An 18,516-nucleotide genomic window follows, 5' to 3' on the forward strand; every position below is an offset into this window, starting at 1 on the left:
GAACCTGAATATTGCCCTGCAGCAATGAGGCTTTACCCTGGGATCACGTGTCTGGAGGCTATAGTTCTTCCTTCTCTTGCTTTAATGAAAAATCATTATTCCTTTGTTGTTGTTACTGTTGTTGTTCTTCTAGCAGCAGGGTTGCACCTGCTGGGCTTGTATTCCTTTTGTCAAATACTGGACGTATCCATTCCTTCCTCTCTGGACCTTGGCTATTTCTCTCTTAAACATGAGCAGAGCATCCCCTGCCAAGCCTTGAAGGAAGATGCTTCTCCAGAGAGTGTGCACCTGACCCCTGAGCAGAGATGATGAACCTGCCACTTGGAATGCTCTATCCAAAAATCTTCTTTCCCCACAGTTTTTGACAGTTTTAAGATTTCCTGTTACACTTTTTTTAAGAAAGTTGCTGCTGCTCTTAAGCCTCTTATTCATGTTTCCTTGCATCCTCTTTATTATTTTACTTTATTTTATTTTATTTTATTAGGCATACTTTGAGAAATGCTCCTCATTAGATTTTGGTAGAGAAATGCTTGATTTCCATGTCTCAGATAGGCTTAGCTGTAAGCCAGGGATGGTTCTGGCACATGCAGATACACAGCTAAAGATGGTGGGAGTATTCTGAATTGTCAAAGAGTAAGTAAGGCACCCATGGAGCACGTAGGTACCCCAGAGTTAGGCAGCAGGGATTTTTAGGTTTAAAACTCCGGATTTAGGTGCTTGAATTCTGCTTCCCTCTGTCGGCCTGTGGGAGCACCCCGTTTTATGTCTGACTCAAAATAACATGGCTCCAAATGATTCACAGAGACCAGATTTTTTCCTTGAAAAAAAGAAAAAAAAAATTTCCAACCCTGGTGGTTACAGGGACTAAAGTGAAATGCAACCTGACCATAGTCCAAAACCTCAGAAGCCATAAAGGAAACCAAGGCAACCCCAAATTTATTATATTGTGAAAATCTTATAATTTGGGGGACAACATCATGACATCTCAACATCTGGGGTTGACAATGCTAGAAGTCACTAATTCTGACTGAATGAAAAATATGATAAAATAGATAAGCAACATGTACCACAACAAGGCAGATGCTTGAGTGTTTTAAAACTATATAAATATTTCATTGTTATGAGACTAAATGAGATTTGTCGTGACTTTCAAGTGTTTATTTTTAACACTATGATGGCACACCGACCCAGAAGGCTCTCCAAAGCTTGGGTTTGAGAATGTCCGACCAAACATAGAGAGGCAATGAGGCAAAACCCAAAAGCTGAATCAAGCATTGTGAGCCCCAAACTACACGACTTTTATGGATTCCTATGCCCTGTTCAGCAGCACCTCAGCAACATCACCAAAAACCTTTCACTGCAGCCTTAAGTGACATGACTTAGAGTAGCATCTGTCATGCATACTTTGTTCTCACATCCCTCTCCTTCTGTGCCCAAGCCTTACAGAGAGACCTACATGGGTTTACATAGTGCTGGACACAAGGAATGGTCTCCCTGGTGCCTCATTATCCTAAAATATTCAATCTGTTTAATCTGATTATAATTGTGATGTTATATTAAAACAAGAGTGTGATCTTAGTTACCTTGTCATTGCTATTTAGATAAAGTAAGTGATGTCAGTAAACGAAATATTTAAGAGCTACAAAAGCAGGAAAAGACCCAGGCAGAAAGCAGTAATATAAAACTAAAATGTGGAACAAAAGAAGGAAAACGTATGTGGACTTGTAGCAACACAATCCAGCTGATGAGCTGAATTTGCAGTAGACCTGCTAGAAACTGTGGTAAAGGTGTAAGTACGTTTAGCACAGCAAGCATTTTTCTCTAACCATAATTTTAGATCCCAAACAGTACTGAAACTCCAGGAGTTTATTTTTTTTCCCCACAAAGACTTTCACGTAGTACATCATCCAATAATTTTGCACTAGAAGAACGGCGCTCTAATGCACGCACTGAAATCACTAGGAGTAATAGTAAGAGGTTTAAAATCAAGAGTCCTCATGGAAAAAAATAACTTGTTTTCCCCCAGTTTCTGCAACTAAAAGAATGTACTTCAAATGAATCAGCTACATGTTTATAGTAATTGCAAAATAAATCTTGAGACTGAAGACCTACTCAAGTCAACACCTTTCAAGAGGATATCAGAAGACACCACAGTACCTAAGTGGAAGATTATAGCCCCCAAGTCATTTAAAAATACGGCTTTTATCAAGTGTTCTAAACTGAAAAGAACTCGCAGGATCATTTGGGATGACTTCCTCTACAGATTTCCTGATATCATCTAACTTTACCTTCCAGTCACTCCATATTGTATTGCTTGCAAGATTTACATGTTCTCCACTTCAGCTATTTTTCAATGTGTCAACAGCTAAGCAATCATCTTCTAGCCTGCCTTTAGCAAATGGAATAGACTGAAACACATTCTGTGGTTTATTCTCCAGGCCTGGATAATTTTTATAGTTGTACTTCAGACTTTCTTTGCTATTTCTCAATCTTCTTGAATCATGGGCATTACAACTAGATAGAGCATTTTGGCATCAGTCTTACTAATAAAATAGACTTTTATCAAAATACTTTCTCTACTTGTACTTGGTATTTCTCCTTTTACACAACTAAGGTCTTCTCTGGCTCTTAATTACACTGTTATACTAAGGGCTAATGCTAAGGTGACTATATAGGATATTCTGATGCCCTTTCCTGAGGGCTTTAAGAGGAAAGTCTTGGTTGTTTAATTTGTTCCTAGCCTCAGAAGTTCATCCTGTGGGACAGCAGAACAAAAGGTTGCATCCAAGCTTAAACTGCAGCTGTTGAGCAGATCAGCTTTATGCAGAAATGAGGGATTCTCCTACTAAACCAAACCAAAAGCCTGGGCAACCAAGGTGAAGCTACATATCCTCATCCTGCAGTCCTTACCATAAATGAATCTGAGGCAAAGTGGCAGACAGCTGAAGTGGTTATGTTCAGCCTAGAATCATGATTTTACAATCAGAATCATCCTGTAGGTCTGTCACAGTATTTTGGTTTCTATGTTTTTTCTAGACTATTGCAAGTTTTCCAGATCATCATTATTTATTTCAGCTGTGAATTTTACTAGAAGCGGTGAAACAGTATCATTTGACAACATTTGGTAGAATTTAAATCATTTTACCTTCATGCTGCCTAGTACAGTTTGTTCTTGCATCGCTCTAGGAATTTTAAAATGACTTACTATGGTTATTTGGCTTCACTGAGCCAATAAAACAGAGTTGAGTCTAAAGTCTCAGGCAAAAAAGGTTTCCTAGATTTCACCATTCAGGGAACAGTTCGTAGAACTGAGACAGGTTCAAGTCAGTTGTTCAACTCATTCCAGTTCAACTGCACAGAACACTTTCCAAACGTGTAATTTGTTGGTTTTGTTTTCACCTTTCATAAAGGTTGGAAAAAAAAAAAAAGAACTTGCAATTGAATTTATGAGAAAAATACTGTGTACGCTTGGATAAACAAATTACATTCCTTATCCAAGTATGTAGAAGAGGCAATACATCCCCCAAAGTCTCAACCATGTTAACCACTACCCATAAAATTGTATTAATAAAAGTCATGCCTGAAAATGTAAAAAAAATATTTAGATAATTTTCTTTTACACAGCTATGGAGATTTTTTAACCGCTTTTCTTGTTACTCCTTTCTTTTTCTCTTAGTACTTACATGGTTTAACCCCTCAGTATCATAGTTTCTGAGTCTGTGTCTACACTAATAAATGAAAGAGTTCAGGGACTGTTTCTGAACTCATTTGACAGTGGATTGTGCAAGACTGCAGTCACACCCTCCCTGACCACACCACAGCAATGTCTGTAGGTGGAATGATCCCTTACCCAAGCTGAATCTTGAGCCGTGTCTGGGCATAATCCAGGAGAGCTGGCCAGACTCAAAACTATTCCAAGTGAATTTTGAAATTATGAAGGATGAGAAGCCAGTACTTGGAGCCATGCCCTGGCTGTTCAGGATACGAGTATGGATGTAGCCTTGGAGTGCCTCATAATCTTTAATGTGTTTGCCCTCAAACTGGGTGCTTTCTCCTCTTTTACAGGTACTGAAACAAAAGACTAACATGCAAATCCACAGCTGTCCACACCTAAATGCTACTGAGATCAGGTGACAGGTACTCAAACACCTGAAAGACTTGCTCAAGAACACAGCCAAGAGCTAAACCCAAACCTCCCAAATCTCCTGGTAGTTCCTTCACCACTCCGCTACTGCATCACTCACGGTCCTAGACTACTAGGTAACCAAGATGGAAAATATTTACTTGCTTTTTTAATCACAGAGATTGGACATCTACAATACAAACAATACCTCCCACAAGTGTTACTTATCGTGGTTGGCCATTAGGATACAGATACTCCAGAAAGAAGCACTAACTGTGGCTTGTCATAGCAGAATTCCTTCTTCCCTTTGGTGCTGCAAAGCCAACTCAAGGGTCTTCCGTGTTTTTGTCCTTTCTTGGCTTGAAAACAGTGCCTCATCTCCTCAGCATATTTGCCTCAAAACTTCACTCCTCTCTGTATTTATCTTCCAGCTCCCCGTGGCCTCTACAAATACTCCATCATATTCCTTTACATTCTTCCCACATAACTGAAAATGAGCAATTTGATCAGAGATGGTAAACTGCTTTATTTGTGTGGATTTTCCTCAAAATCTTGAGGTTGAGTGCTGCCTCTGCAGTTAAAATAATTTTCAGTAACAGCAGACTCCAGTGTGATAACGTCACTGACAATCCAGAACAAAATTTTCTGACTTTTCTGTTCACAAGAAACAGCAAATACCTTGTTTATGACTAAGCTATGTGTAATGGGCCAAGCGCTTCCTACCAGTGTCACAAATGAGAAAAATTTGCATTAATGAAGAACAGCAAAATGAAAAGCAAAATAAAAAGGGGAAATAGATGTATGCAGTAAAACACTGGGCAAAGTTTCTGCCACTCGAACGATTCAGTATAAGCAAGATGTGACTTTTTCTCTCAGCAGGTAGGTAATAATAATAATACTGACAATATCAATAGCAATTTGCAGAACGTGTATTTTTTTACATTTAAATCTTTAAGCATTTACACAGGTTTGCTGACACTGATGGAGAAAATGATACAGAATGTGAGGACTGGATTTCTTTCAATATCAGATATCTGAAAGCGATCTACATAGTCCCTCTGCAGCCAATGGGAGCAGAAAAGCATGCCAAAGGAGTGCTTCGACCCACCTATTTTAGGATGAGAAAAATCACCTTTCAGAGAGTGCTATTCCTCTCTGTTGAATGAAAATAGAGGCTACAAGCTGGCTTTAAATAGATCCCTAACATTTGGATGGCTAAAGACATATAAGGTGAATCCAAGCTTCAGTGATTCATCAGAACCTGTCAAGTGAAATGGTATTAGGCTCCAGGTTTCCCTAAACTTTTTCTTATGCCTCATCTGCTAGATGTAGCCTGTGCCCAGGAGTGCAACAGAGAGCCTCCAGGTACCCATCACTGTTGGAAGTAAAAATAAATGGAAAGGCATGGAAATTGAAAAGAATCAGAAAAAGTATACTATACGTGACAAATCTGTAGAGTAGGCACAAAATATAAAGCCACGAGCAGGAAAGAAACAAAAGATGAGCTGGCTCATTTATGTCTAATCCATTTTGTTTTTAGTGCATAAATATTAAAAAATAAAAATCGGTGAGACAATTTGAGATTTTTTGTTTTCATAGATGAAATTTCATTAAAAAGAAACACCTTTTTCTTTTTTCATTAGGAAGAGAGCAAATGGAGTTGAAAGACCTGATGAGTCAGGAGAAAGCTGGGCAGAGAGAAGGAACATTTTGTCAGGATCGGGAGAGGGGACGCAGATGTGCAGAATGGCCCAACGAGCAGCAGAAAGATTGCTGTCTTCAGGACGATCGTTTTTCAAGGGAAATACTTGTCTAAGTGTGTTCTTTCATTCCTACCATGAGACACAGTCCATGAGCTCAGTCTTTCAGCTGACTGATGCAGCCTCTCAGCCAGGCCTTCAGGGCCTGTTCTTGATGACACCGTCAACTTCTCAGTTTGGTCAAGGACTGACAAGCTCAACTTCAGTAGCAGCGAACAGCACGGAGCACTGCCTCTTTGCCACTGGCCTGACATCATTATATTTCCCTACATATAAGGACAAATCAAAGACTTGCAGCAAACTTTCACTTTTAAAGACACTTTTCTTGAAGCATCTCCAGTTAGTCTCAGAAAAGCCTTTTCCAAAGTTAGTCTCCAGAAGCTCTAACAGTACCTAAATATTCAAACAGTTTAATATCTAAAACTACGTGACCATGGTCCCACGCTATGTCAAGCTGAAGCGCGCTTCTTCCCCAAGTCAATTTTTCAAAACACTCATGCTTGTGTCAACTCATTCCTCTCTAGAGTTAGGCTCTTTCAAAGGACTTTCCTGTAAACTCCCCCAAATTGTCTGAATATCAGCAAGAACTGGACCTCTACCTAGGCAGGAATTTCAGAGGTGTCCATGTTCACACAGTTCATAGGAGCTGTTCAAGGAATTCAAGAGACAAAACAAAGAAAAGTAAATAATATCAGTCCTGTATCTGTAAGGGTTAGAAGGGGGAAAATATAGTGAGAGTCCTCAAGCTAAGAGTATCCCAGGAGTCCTCAAGGCCAATCCCCAGCTAGTTTCCCTGAATCCTGCTGTTTCCCTGAATCCTGCTGTTCCAATATTTTACTGTGTTGCAAATGTCATTGATTTTTCATTTCATTCCTCTGAAACCCCAAACTTAGAGTATTAAATATGACTGAGGGAATTTTATTTTGCATCCAGAATACGCTAAGCAGACAGCAACCCACCATTGTCTGTCCCAGCCCATTAACTTTATTAAAAAATGCGACAGAACTGATTTCTGAAAAAGCAATTTATCAGCATGCTGAATAAATATGGTATCAGCTGAAAGTTATTTTATTTGAATGTAGGTGTTCTTTGGCCAGGATGTACCATCGTACTTCCTAAGCCTGTCAAGAACAATAAAAACACAGGTCAGAAGTGTATGATAGGTATAATTACCTTACTCTCCCTTATCTCCCTTTTAACCAAAAAGTGTAAGCTTATACTTCATTTCTTTGCAGAAGGAGATAATTATTACTGTCACTGTCACATTCGTTTCTTGGTCTTGATAACAAATGAATTAAACTTGGCATCTGACCAAATATCCTACAGTTACCCTGTCAATGCTAATTCATGATACAATACATTCTGCATAGATTGGTGCAGGGAAAGAAAGATGGATCTACACTGAATAAAGTTCAGAACTTGATTAACTTGATTAAGTCTTATGGAAGACTTTGGACCCTAATTACACTCTATGCTCCAAAAGAATAGGTATGTTTCCACAGGGTTGGGGAAAGAATTCAGAAAGAAAGATTTCCCAGAGATTACGGATCCTTTTATCACCTAATTCAGAAATTCAGTTGATAAAATTTGCCATCACACTGTTTGACCGCCTATGTTTCAAATCCAACAGGTATGTTATAGATTTGCAAAAGCTGCCAGATTTCAAGAGCAGCTGTACTGTTTTATGACCTACTGTGTTTACAAAAGCTAAAATAGAGTAAGACAGAAATAATCAAACCTCATGCTTGAGAATACAAATTAATTTGAAAGGGAATTTTCCCTTTTCTCAGCTTGCTGCAAATTTGTTGAAAACACTGTGAGTTTTTCCCCCCAAATGTGCAGCTTCACATACAAACTACTTTGACAAGACATCACATCCAGTGTATCAATATTCCGTCTATTATATGGCAAGTCCTAGACTACCAAACAACTACATCTAAGCTTTTGGCAGTGGTAAACTTTGGAGGCAGCTGTAAAATTTACTGACAATGTAAAACCAAGTAAAGGTTTGTCTAAAACCTCCAATTCATAGCTTGATGCCAAATTAGCATAAGTGCAATATGAGTATTTAATATAATAAAACATGAGCTGCAAGTATCTAGCCCATCCCAGGAAAAATGTGGAACCAGAAGGTATTTTAATGAAAAACTGGAAGCAAATATCACAATTTAATGTTTAAAAGCCATAAGAGTTAATTTTAGTTTGAAAGGAAATCATTTTTCAAAGTTCTGTACTCTGTTTAAAAACAGATTGAGTAAGTTTATTAAATTAGCAGACCATTGCATTTATGAAATCCATAAGTCAGATCAATGGTGCACAGTCAGCTCTAGAAAGTAATTGCTGGCTTCTCTCAAAATGGACAATCCAAAAACTTCAAGGACTAGTTTTTCCCTCCATTATTTATAACAAGGAAAACATGGTGCAATAGATTCTAATTCATAATGCCTTTTTAATGCTTTTATAGCACAACATTTGGACTTATTTCTAATCTCTGTGGATGACAGGTTGCCGTTATTGAATTTCCATTAATATGAATTATGGGTACAATATATTTTACCCAATATTATCTACTCCAGGCCTAACATGATTCTACCAAAAAAAAAATCACAGTCAGCAATTTTTTTCTGAAACAGAAAAATACCAACAGTCATTGGAGATTAGTCTTGCTACAACACTACGCATCTGACCTTGGCCTTACATCCATCTGACTCTACAGATCACCAGCCATAATCTACATGTCGTTAAAATGCCCGTATTTATTTAAGTGTCTAACTATGGCTTCCATGCTGCAAGTCAGTGCTTGCTGAGGATGGGAACACAGGCTTTCCCTCCTCTGCCCAGCTGGAACTTACTTGGCCATTCGGGGCAGGTAATGCAAGATGGATGGACATGAGATGAGTCCTGTCCCTCTTGTGTGTGCCTCTGGGTACTGATGTGAGTCTGAAGAACTCACCCTTCCAAATCACAACACCTCTAAATAACCGGATAAGACTCAAGCACATTTCAGCTCCTTTCATTTTGCTCGCCAGCAGTTACCTACCGTGGATATCACCCCAAGAGGAAAGTCTCAATCCATCCAAATGATTTAAAACCTACTAAACAGTAGGCATGAAAATAGCCATCTTGAGGTCAACAGGGCTACTTGCATGCTTGAAGGTAAGCGTATACTTCATTGCTAGATGGTTGGAAGACAAAGGTACAACCTGTGGCTAAAGAAATCCCCAAGCTGGAGCCTGTGGAGAGTGCATAACGGAAAGTACACATGTACCATACTTGTACTGTAGATCTCCCACTGGAGGCAGAATACTGAGCCGTATGAATGCATACTACACCTACTGTGGCTGTTCTCAAGTTTTATGGACTGAGCTAGGATTAGCAGCATAAAACATGCTTTAACGTTATCATTAATGCCAGTACGGAATGGCAGCTGCTTTGGAAGAAGTCTTTTTAATGGTCACCAGTGAACTTCACACAGGCCTTGCTGTACCAGGACAGAAAGGCAATATGACATTCCTCTTTGATTTTCAAAATACATGTAGTAATACAAAATCTCTTACATGGAATGAAGAACTTCCCAAATGTCAGGAATGACACGTTCCCAGCCCTGAAGAGCTCACATTCAAAAATGTCAAGAAAACAATGCGTGAAGAAAATAACACGAGCAGATGACAGATAACAATGTTGAGCAACACCATATGCATTTTTGTACACACACTCCGAATAGGTATTTGGCAAAGTCTGCTCCTAAATACAGACACATGCAGAAATACTCAGCCCATCTTTAATCAGAGGATTAGTTTTTGCCAGCATCATGGTGGTAAATAGTTCTTTAGGAGAAATCCACATACAAAGAGGGTAAGGGGCTTGCAAACAATCTCTGGAAGCATACGCCAAGCATAGAGGATAAACAAAACATTTATCAGAAAAGCAAACAAAAAGGTAATCAAAACCAAAGTCCTTGGGATAACAGATGGCAGGATCGGGGACACAAAAAGATACATGGGTGGAAGCCGAGCAGGGGTTTGTTTGAATGCTTCTGACATTTCTTTAAATGTCAGCTCATAATTATGACGTCTTCACCACCACCTTGTAGGTATATAGCCACTTCTAGCAGAGGCCTCCCAGCTCACAGATAGCTGCACTTTAGCATTTTGAGCTATCCATCATGTTCCCACCCTTTATTCTGGTGAGAATGAACAAGCAAACACCAAACTCCCACTGAACACCTACTGCTTCAGTTTTAATTTCAAGGTTTCCTCACTGTTCAGTTAAATCTCTGGGTATATTATACAGATTTATATGGAGTGCTACACACTGAGAAGCACTGGGAGATAAGTGGGAGAAAGGGCAATATTTAAAGAAGTTCAGAGAACCCTGCGCATACAGTGTACTCTATAAACACTCCACCAGAGAAGAAGTATGGTATAATCTTTCGCATAAGTTTATATGTGTAAAACCTATGTTAATAAAAATCAATCCTTGTTCACTATTTGAACACAAATCCCATTAATAATTCCATTAAGTTGCTACTTCAGTTCATTATTTTACCCGTTTGCACTTCACTATATTCACTGTCAACATCTGCTGCTTTCCCTGAGAAAGAGGGCGAACAAGGCCATGCAATTGCATTTATGTTCAACACCATACCCTTGGTTTGCTGGCGAGCAGTGCTGATATAAAGGGCATTTCACTCTCTCCTACCCAGAGACAGAATACATTGCCTTCCAACGTAACCAGCCTCCATCCCACACCTTAACATCTAACATCCATCCCCGAATTCAAATTACCTAATTATCAGAGCTACTCAGCATGCTTGTTCAATACTTACTAAGCAGGAACTTTAAAGAGAAAAGGGGAAAAAAACAGAAGAAAAGGGGGATTGACACATGGAGAGTAATACGTATCAAACAATGTATGCTTATATTTTGAAAGTAAAAGCTTGTAGAGGGGGGAAAAAAAAAGACCTAGAGAAAAAACATACCCCACAACACTTTGATCATGTTAAACATTCAGGGAGGCAACAGATAACATAATCACAATGCACAGCAGGGTCCTCAGTGAAGAATGGATACACGACTCTTAAAAGGTTATTACAGCAAATTTAAGCAAACCAATTGCACAGAGACCAGAGAGCAGCTAAACAGAGGTTTTCAGGACTTCTCTTCTGATCACTGAGTCTCATTCCAACTGGCTCAATTTGATCTAACAATCAAAAAGTCAAATGATATGAAAAAAGATATTTCCTCCAGTAAATTGAAAAAGGTGGAGTAGGAGCTTATTTAGATTCGCTTCCTGCAACTGCATTTCTTTCTTTCTTTCTTTCTTTCTTTCTCCACGCAGCCAGCTCTCGTAAAAGGGATTCAGCAGCGGTACGCACATTTTCACACTGCTCCGTCTCTGTACTTTTATTCTGTCCAGGAACAGTCACCTCCAAAGGAAAAGCGAACAGTCAGGGCACTAAACACAATGAAGCAGAAACACAAAGGGAAAAGGGCTGAGAAACAGAAGCTCATTTCCAACAGCACTGAACAACTACCCCGTGTTAATAGCGTTACGTTTGACTGAACCCAACTGGCAAAACACCCCGCTATTAACCCCTGAGCTGTTCATCGAGCAGACTCCTAAACCGCTCTTCTACAAATCTGTGGTAAATTTGGCAGATTTTATGGTTGATAGGATGAGGACAGTGAGTTACCAGAGCTATTCAAGAAATAACACCACAGGTGAGTGAGACACACCAAACTTTGTTTCTGTAGCCTCTTCTGAGGGGATGTCTATCAAGTACAACACACGCCCGTGGATTTCTGTCCAGGATCTATCACAAATGGGCCATTAGACATACCCTGCAATAAATACTTTGGATAAGGTATCTGGCACTGAAAAATCTCCTAGATTGCCAGCTCTGAATGAAAATCAAGGGCAAAGCCACCCCACATGGAGACACACACATTACCCGTGCTACCTCAATGCCATTGTATGTGCGAGAGGGCATGTGCTCTGTGAGGGCCACTTGGCGGAACATGGATTTTAGTTGATCTAATGAACTACAATGCTGAAGGAAAAGCAAAACCTCAGTCTTGGTTTCTTGCAGCACGAGATGGGTGCATCATGAAGGCAGTTTGCAGCTCTCTGCTCATGAAATCAGGCAATTTCTGTTAATAAAAGGTATTTGAAATCCATTTCCAAAAAATCAAGATGTGTAGATAATTGTACTTCAGGCAGCTGGAAATGGAGGCGTGCAGATGAAAACAGGGCAGGACAAAAGGATATAACCATACTCTTGGAATTTCCCCAGTCCTGGCAACTATCACAGGTTTATTGGACCTTCATTGGCAGAAAGCAGTATTATTTTCTATTCAATGCTGTGGTGAGACAGAAAGAGAATAGACAGTCCAGTAAGTGAAAAATCAATTGTGCAGGTAGCGAGAGGCGTTTCTACTTCAACACTTAATGGATAATGTGATCTTTCATACCAGCCGTATGCCAACATCCATCCAGTATCTAACACAATCTCTTATTTCCAGATCCAACAGAAAACATAAAAAATAATTCCCTGGCACCAGGAACATCTGCAGAACATATTCTTCATTTCGATACAGGAACTGAATTTACCAGCGATAGGTGGCTGCTTTGCAAAACCATGACAAAGATTTCTGAAAAATAGCTGCAACAGCTCCCTAGAAAATATACTTCTGAACTCCCTTAGACTATATATTTCTATTTATAATGGGAGAGTGGGTTCACAAACCATTCCAGTTGCTATGACAATTACAACAGGGACAAACCACACCATCTCAGTGCACAGGTACTCTGTCTCAAATAATAGATGAAGTGGAGATGTGACTGTACTCCTTATTGTCCGGATACAGCTCAGTCAAGTATGAGACTGCAGAGTCAAGTAATGACACACTTGCCTCCAACACAAAGCCTTCCCAGTAACTAGAAAACTGAACAGGGCCAGGACCTGTTATATGGCTCTAAGGCCAAATGATATGGCCTGACCACACTCACAAGATTATATACTTTTACCCTGCAAAACAGGGTGGCAATATCCAAAATGCTGATTGGGAACAGCGCCTGGCCCTTGCTAATCCCAAAACCATGCCTGAGAATTGTTTATGACAGGGCTGGCTGGCTCAGGCCAAAAGCAAGGCAGAGCCTGTGCTAGCAATTTAATGGTATAGATGGTCAAGTTCCAGCTCCTGGGCCCATGCCCTGGCATTGCTCATTCAACTAGCACAGACCTTGCCAAACGCAGTCGTATTGTGAGCAGAGCTTGCTGGAAAACAGACACATAAAAAGAAGTAAGAGTATCTGACCAAATGTAAAATCTGTATGCATTTTTATTCTTTTTCCCCCCCCCCCCCCAAGTTTTACTTTCCAATCACCCTTGTTTTCACAGAGGCCTCGCATTTTCTAAAACAACAAAAGGTCAAAATAGTTGTGGTAAGAACTGAGTGTGCTTCATTTTTTACCTATGATTCAGTGGTAGTTGCTAGCAAGCTATGGCGCTTCCAGTAAAGGCAAACATGCTGTGGGGAGTGTCAGAAGAATTTAAATGGGGAAAAAGGGCAAAGACGTCAAGACTGAAGTAGATAGACAAAAAGATAAATGAATGAAAGCTTGGATTGCTCCACAAACTTCTCAGCATTGCTTAATGTCTTTGTTTAATCTCCTAGTTGAAAGAGGTGGATGCAGAAAGACACATGGCTGAACAGCTGTGCAGTGACTGCTGTGGTTGCCTTATCTCACTTTGTTTTTGAACCACCTCCTTTGTTTCAGATCAAAAGAGTGACCCAAAGGTCTTTGCTGTAGAGCAAATCTGCCTCCTTGCCACTGGGTCATGAGGCGATGTAAGCAAGGTTGGCTTTGCAGACTTACCGTGGGGGACAAGGTAACTTCCACGGCCCCCTCTGCGTGGCAGGTGCCACCTTTCTGTTCTCTGAAGTAAAGTTTTTAAAGTATTTAAGGTCTAGACCAACTTTTCTCAAAGATTTCCCTCCACAGCTTCTTGCAGGCTTCCCCTAGCAGAAAACAACAGGTTCTGTTGGAAGGCCACCGGGTACAGCTCCTGCTCAGAGCAGGCTAACACCACACTGGGTTGCTCAGGGCCTTGTCCACCTGAGTTCTGTGTATTTACAGGGTATTCAGCAAGCTCTGTGGGCCCTGTACCACTGTTTGACTGCTCTCAGTATGAGCCATTTTTTCTTTCTTTCTAACCAGAATTTCCTTTGCTGTCATTTGTGGTGCATTGCCTTTGTCTTATGGTTGTCCTACAACCCCGAGAAGACTCTGGTAGTGTCTTCTCCATAACCAACAATCAGGAAGCTGAAGAGGGCAATCACACCCCCTCTGACTTCTCTTTTCCAGGCTGAACAAACCCAGCCCTCTCCACCTCCATCACGGGCTCTGCTGCCTTATTGTACGGGACACTCACCCAGCACAACATTAAAAGCAATGAGGCCCACAGGGAACAGGGAGAATGAAGTGGTCAGCCTGGGTCTGTCTGGATGAATTTACGAGTGTCTTTTACTTCTGATTATTTTAAAAGCCTTAGCCCACTCAGTTCATTTCATTGAGGATGCTCCACTATTTGCAGAGTACTGACACCGAGCTTTTGTTGCCCTGCCACTTTACAAAGTAAGCAATGATGGAAACAATTTACAATTTACACAAAAACTGAGGAATTATCTCCACGATGTGAAGATGGAAATAAAGATAAATCTATTGAAAGACTTGACCATTTTTTTCTTGAAATGGCTGCAAAATCCAGAGCTTGGATGACATCTGAAAACCAATGAAACAGCATTATCCTGCCCCATCCCCAAGCTAAACATTACTGTAAAGCAAGTCATACTTCTAGCCAGGCTGAGAAAACAAGGTGAACAACAGCTTTGTGTGTGGCAAACAAAGTATCTGTAATCCGTATCTTCAAAAATGCTATACATGTGTATACTTAAAGAAGCAGCACAACTGAGATAATTACGCATGTGCACAATGACCTTAAAAGCCATCAGTTCTACACATCAGATACTTAGGTCACCTGAAAACTACCAAAAGAATTATTGCAAGCAGTGGAAAAAAACATTTATCATATGGAATTTAAAACTTCATGAGCAATAACAGGATTAAATACACAATTTTTCCTCCATCATCCAACTTGACGAACTTTGCAAAGATAAATGCTAGACCTTTAAAAGCAGGGATGATAAAGATAATTAATAGAAGCTTAGAAGCAGAATAATGTTGTGAATATATGTGGGGTATAACTATTGCTTTGCTTTGGAGGAAAAGGAAGATAAATTATTCAGTCTCACTCCATCCCAGCATGAGGTAGAAATTCTAAAGGAAACAAGCTGTTCAGAAACAAAACTGTGATGACTATGCCGACATAGGAGTTAGGCTCAGAAGACGCAAAATAAATCCAAAGTTTTAGTGTTTATCAGCTGTGGAGGATTCTGGGTATTGTTTTAAAGCAAACTGACAACACCTCTGCTTTGTGAGGTATATTTAAATGAGGGTTCAGTTCTACGGTGATGTCAGGATTGCATCATAGAATGATTTTGCTTAGAAAAGACGTCTGCAGAACAGCTGGTCCAACCCTGCTCAAAACAAGGCCAACTTTGATGCAAGATCAGTATGCCCCTCGTCATGTCAAGCTGAGCATGCGGTAAATGTCCGATGCTGGAGATCCTGCAGCTGCTCTGGGCCCTTGCTCCAGTTTTGGACCCTGCACTGAGAATTCTTTTTCCTTATGTGCAATCTGCATTTCCCTTGGTACAATTTCTGCTCATTGCTGGTTTTTCTTTCATATGCACGTCTGAGAAGAACCTGGCTCATGTGTCTTTGCCCTATCCCATTAGAGAAGCATATGGAGGAGTCACCCCTCCCTTCTCCCCCAAGCCTTTTCTTCTCCATGCTCAGCAGACCCACCTCTCAGCTTCTCGTATGTCTTGTGCTCCAGTCCCCAAATCATTTTGGTGGCTCTCCATTGCACATGCTCCAGTAGGTCAGTGTCTGTCTTACACTCGGAAGCCCCAAACTGGATGTGCTCCTTGAGATATAGTCATGGAAGTGACAGACAGGGAATGAACTTCACTTGAGCTGTTGGCTGTTCTCTTGCTAATACATCCCATCATTTGGCTGGCCTCCACTGCACTGCTAACTCATTTTAAACATGCTCTCAACTAGGATCTGCAGGTCCTTTTCTGCAAAGCTGCTTTCTACCCATTTGCTGTTCGGCTTTCACAGCTGCATGGGATTATTCCATCCCAGGTGGCAAGGCTTTGTGTTTGTCTGCTGAGCTTCATGAGGTTAATAGCAGGCCATTTTTTCATTTCGGTTCTTTTGAACAGTAGCTCTACCCTCTAGCATATGTATCGCTCCATTCAATTTGTTATTTGTGCATTCATTGCAATGTCCACATAATAAATAAAGATATTAAATGCTATCAGTCCCTATACTGACTACTCATCCCAGTGCCAGTGGGACTCTGAACAGTTGCCCTCTACTCTCTCTCTGACCCTGGTGGTCCAGCTAGCTATCCAGCTATCTCACAGTGAACCCATGCAGTATGCATCCCTGCACTTTAGTTAAAAAAATGCTATGAGTGACTGTCAAAATCTTGCTAAAGTTACACTAAATAAGAGAACCAGGGGTCCTCTTTTCTGCAAACCCAGTCATCTTATTACAGAAGGCCAGGTATGATTTGCCCTGACTGTTTGGGCTGACTAACTCATAGTTCCTTGGATCCCTCTTCTTGCCTTCTTTGAAGATGGCCATGACCATTGTCTTCTCTTGTAATCAGAAACTTCCCCTATCACCATGGCTTTTCAAGGATGACTGTGAGTGGCTTCAAAGTCACATCAGCTCATATCACCCTCAGTATTCCTCGATGCATCCTGTCTGGTCCATAGACTTGTGTATGTCCAGTTGACTTAAACATTCTGTAACAGTCTGTAAGTTCATTACTTTATTCCTGTCCTCATGTCTGTCCACTACCATGGTTCTTCACTTCCTCAGACTCTGTCACCAAGCAAAGGGACCTGGGTGATCCTGGGAGCAGATCCTGCCAGTGAAGACCATGGCAAAGACAGCACTGACTATCTCTGCTTCTTGGATGTCCATCTGGGACTAGGTCTCTTTACTCACGGAGCAGCAAACCCACATTTCCCCTTTGCTGCCAGTGTCTTTACAAGCACCCTTCTCACTGCTCTTCACATCTCTTGGCAATTTTAACTCTCGCTGAGTTTAGGTTTTCCTAATTCCAAACCTGCACAGCAAAGCAGTGTTTGTAAATGCCACTCGAGTAGCCTCTCCTCTCATATAAGGGCAGGCTGAGTGAGCTGGGACTCTTCAGCTTGGAGAAGACAGAACAGGAGGCTCTGTCTGGACACCAAGAAAGCAATTCTTTACTGTGTGGGTGATGGACGACTGGCATAGATTGCCTAGAGACGTTGTGGAGTCTACTACCTCATGGGAGATCTTCAAAAGCCATCTGGATACAGTTCTGGGCAAGCAACCCTGGTGGCCCTGCTTGAGCAGTGGGTTGGACCAGAAAAGGTCCAACCACAGGGTGTTGGACCCAGAGGTCTCCAGAGGCCCCTTGCAACCTCAGTGACTTCAACATCTGTGATTCTCCCCGCACCCATACACCTGCATTGCTTGTTTGAGCTCAGGCAGGATTTTCCTGCCCTCAGGCCAGAAGGCCTCCAGCTGTGCCTGCTTGGCCTCGTACACCTGGTAAAAAATTCCTGAGTCACCAGGAGGCTGTTGCTGATGAACAACTAGATCCATCTGGGGGCACTGCGGGGTCTTGTACCACAGCTCGTCTTACAAAGACTGGTACTTCTTAAAAAGAATACGGATTTGCAGGGGAACACGTGGTCAAATTATGCCCAGCATTGCTCTTTGGGAGTATTCCACTTGCTGGCTGACAAATGTACCTTGAAGCATTACTTCAGCGGTTTTGAATGCATGGACTTCGTATAACACATTGAGTTCCTTTGGGATGAAAGGATAACTTTAATTATATATAATATTATCATATAAACAGTATATAGACTTAAACATTCAAATTATACAGCCAAAAAGGCTTCTCTTTCTTGACATGTTTGTGTAACAACTTAGCAGTAGTAAATATTATTCACATACTTCTCAGTGCTTTGTTTCGGGATGACCATAAAAGACCTGGGATCATAAACAGTAAGAAATAACGATACAATATGAAGAATTTATTACCAGTTATTATTCACTATTTATACAGTGGGTGCATATCACTTTACACACAAACACCACTTACAGACAACATATATTTCTCAGCAGAACTTCTACAGGCTTTGTTTTCCAAAGTGAATCAGTTTGGATATGCTAAATCGTAGTGGGTAACAACCACATATATTTCAGCTTGACAGGAGCACAGAGCAACTGAAACAGAAGAGGCAGACTGACTTCTGGGAGGATTCCAGGACAGTCAGTTCCTCCAAAACAAAATAAAATGTGCATTTGGTTTGCTGAAAAGTGCCCATCTCATCCAAGAAGTGTTACAGCAGTTAACCAGCACACAGGCATTTACTAATGCTTCAAATTCCAAGAGAAAATCACCCAAAATAACTTGGGCACTTGTAAGTTTAT

The 18,516-nt window shown here is 40.8% G+C and overlaps 1 protein-coding gene and 1 long non-coding RNA gene across 16 annotated transcripts in view; both read right to left on the bottom strand.

Moving 5' to 3' along the window:
* KLHL29 (kelch like family member 29) overlaps nucleotides 1-18,516 on the bottom strand; it is a 391,073-nt gene that overhangs the window by 219,249 nt on the left and 153,308 nt on the right. The gene's annotated exons all lie outside the window — the stretch shown is intronic.
* LOC121068599 lies at nucleotides 9,405-17,814 on the bottom strand. Of its 2 annotated transcripts, XR_005818977.1 has the most exons (3): nucleotides 15,201-17,814; nucleotides 11,622-11,726; nucleotides 9,405-11,311 (listed from the first exon to the last, which is right to left on the bottom strand). It is a non-coding gene; the product is annotated as an uncharacterized LOC121068599 (long non-coding RNA). The 2 variants fall into 2 exon arrangements; XR_005818978.1 differs by lacking the exon at nucleotides 11,622-11,726.

Source organism: Cygnus olor, chromosome 3 (genome assembly GCF_009769625.2).
Source record: "Cygnus olor isolate bCygOlo1 chromosome 3, bCygOlo1.pri.v2, whole genome shotgun sequence".
Lineage (NCBI taxonomy): Eukaryota > Metazoa > Chordata > Aves > Anseriformes > Anatidae > Cygnus > Cygnus olor.